The 2,674-nt window shown below is 45.0% G+C and overlaps 1 long non-coding RNA gene across 1 annotated transcript; it reads right to left on the bottom strand.

Moving 5' to 3' along the window:
- Positions 1 to 518: 518 nt before the first annotated feature.
- LOC134970041 (uncharacterized) lies at positions 519 to 2,457 on the bottom strand. Its single transcript, XR_010189629.1, has 3 exons — positions 2,260 to 2,457; positions 1,930 to 1,951; positions 519 to 910 (listed from the first exon to the last, which is right to left on the bottom strand). It is a non-coding gene; the product is annotated as an uncharacterized LOC134970041 (long non-coding RNA).
- Between the last annotated feature and the right edge of the window lie 217 nt (positions 2,458 to 2,674).

Genomic DNA, 2,674 nt, shown 5'->3' with positions numbered 1-2,674 from the left:
ATAAACCCTGTTGTCCTGCCAACCCTGTTGACCTAATGAGTGTCAACCTAGAGTGGACACACAAAACATGGCACACATAAACATTGGACATATAATGACACTCAAATAAATGTAAATGCAACATGTACACCATGAAGAAAAACACAATTAATTTTCCTTGGTACAAGAATTCCAACAGTACAACACTGCATGTTTTGTCATTGTAAGTGTAAGTAGGTAATCATTTTTAACAAAATGTTAAAACACTTACTTTCCTCGGCAACATGAAGACTCCCTGAACTGTCTTCAGGGGCTTCCTCTGCCCATTCACTGGGTGGGGATGGCGGCTGGATGGGGGAAGGCGGCTGGATGGGGGAAGGAGGAGGGATTGGGGAAGGAGGCTGGATGGGGGAAGGAGGCTGGATGGGGGAAGGAGGTTGGATTGGGGATGTAATTTCAGAGGGTGGGTCTGATTGAGAGGGCGAGGGGGGCGGTGAAAATGTTAGGCCAATAGAGGGTGAGGGGGGCTGAGAAGGTGAGTTGGAAGTAGAAGGAGAAGGGGTATGGGAAGGAGGAGAAGGGGTCACAGAAAGAGAAGGAGAGGTTGGCTGAGAAGGGGAGTGGAAAGTGGAGTGGGCCTGGGAAGCTGAGGGGTCCTGGGAAGCTGAGGGTGACTGGGAAGCTGAGGTGGATTGTGAAGCTGAGGGTGACTGGGAAGCTGAGGTGGATTGTGAAGCTGAGGGTGATTGGGAAGCTGAGGGGGATTGGGAAGCTGAGGGGGAGTGAGAAGGGGAGGGGGAGTGAGAAGGGGAGGGGGAGTGAGAAGGGGAGGGGGAGTGAGAAGGGGAGGGGGACTGGGAAGTGGAGGGGGAGTGAGAAGGGGAAGGGTGCTGAGCTGGTGCATCATGTGGTGCTTGCCGTTGTGGTCGTCCTAGAATGATTGGTAAAATATATTTCAATTTGCATGTTAAATTACATACTAATCAATTGTAATTTTCACTGTTCGGTTCCATGTAAAAGAAAGTTTTTGTAAGAATTTTTAAAAAATAATTATTCAAACCTCTTCATGTTGCCCACTGCAAACAAAATTATGAAATTTAAAAATTTTGTCGGTCATTCCTGTATCTATTCCATTGAGACATATTGATTTGTCTAGCCAACATCACCAGATCACTATTCAAGCTACCTTATTATATAGACAGCACTGATCAAGTTTTTTGGTACAGTTTCCTGCCTGGTTACTAATTATGTAAAACATGCACTTGTTTAGGGACACTTTGCTACAGTCAGTAATGTTTGCCCTAACCACACACACTGTCCTATTTTTTCAAAATGTTCACTCAGTGTTGCAATTAGCCTACCACTTAGTGAAAATTTGCACAATTTATGCTAATAATCTTATGTAATGTTACTTACTGCGTGCATGCATAGTGCGGATTTGCTGGCGGATCTCCGCCAACAGCTCTGGAGTCCTCCTTCGGAGATCACTCCATCTCCGCTCTAACTGGATGATGGTCCGCCTGCTGCGGACGCGAGACCGCAGCAGGCGACGGACCTCCGCGTAGGCCTCGCGCTTAACACGATTGGGGATGAATCGCCCAACGCGGCCTACGCGGCGGTCCATCACCGCAACCAGGACGCGGAGCTCCCGCCTGGTGAAAGGTGCCGCACGCATCATGGCAATGGCGTTTTCCTTATTTGGGCATATATTTATAATGTCTGTTAGCATGTGATTGGTCCACAATCTATGCTGTCATATGTCATTTATAATAACTTTATTGATCTTTGCAATGCTGTGAAGAGCAGAGTGTTATTTCGCACGAGCGGAACTACGCATTCGCATAAGCAAATTTTAAGCAAAACACAACCATAAATTTTAAAACAAAAAAAACACAGACACAGACACACACACAGTTTTAGATCAATTTATAAACATATCTGAGTACTCACCTCAGTTTGTGTGGTCTTTCAGCTGGACATTCACAAAGTGGGCAACATTCAGTTTCATTTGTTTGTGTTTTTGTTTAAATAATCATGATGTTAGAATAGTAAAAAAATAAGGACACTATTTAGCAACATCACAGTATTGTTTGCCACAAAATTAAATTGTCAGCTTAACGTGTTATTGTTTTTTGAAGATAAAAAAAAAACAGATTCAAACACACAAAAAGCATTACACAATGACCTTACAATAGCAAACACAATTTCTACATTTAAATACAAAATGATGCATACTGTGCTTTTATTTTGGTAACAATAGAGTAAAAAAAAACACTATACCTGAAAAATTCAGCAACAATGCTTGCCCTGACTTGGCTCCCCCTCCTTGTAACACTCCCCCCACCGAAGTGTCGGACAACCCCTGGCTCCTCATCAGGCAATTCCTCTGTCTGAGGAAGCTCTACGCTACTCCTTACCGCGATATTGTGGAGTATAGCGCACAGGACCACTATTTTACTTGCCATCTCCGGCGAATACATGATGTCGCCACCAGTGCGGTGGAGCACACGAAACCGCCCTTTAAGGACCCCAATTGTGCGCTCCACCAGCTGCCTAGTGGCAGTAAGCGCGGAGTTAAATGCCGTCTGTGGTCCTGGCCTGGGATTACGGTAAGGAGTCATGAGCCAGGGGGTGCAAGGATATCCACGGTCTCCTATTTGAGGCAAAAAAAAAAATTAGAAATAGTCAATTTGGA

Source organism: Pseudophryne corroboree, chromosome 11 (genome assembly GCF_028390025.1).
Source record: "Pseudophryne corroboree isolate aPseCor3 chromosome 11, aPseCor3.hap2, whole genome shotgun sequence".
In the NCBI taxonomy this organism is placed as follows: Eukaryota; Metazoa; Chordata; class Amphibia; order Anura; family Myobatrachidae; genus Pseudophryne; species Pseudophryne corroboree.
The sequence above is the reverse complement of the archived record's forward strand: the minus strand, read 5'-3'. Positions and strand labels throughout refer to the sequence as shown.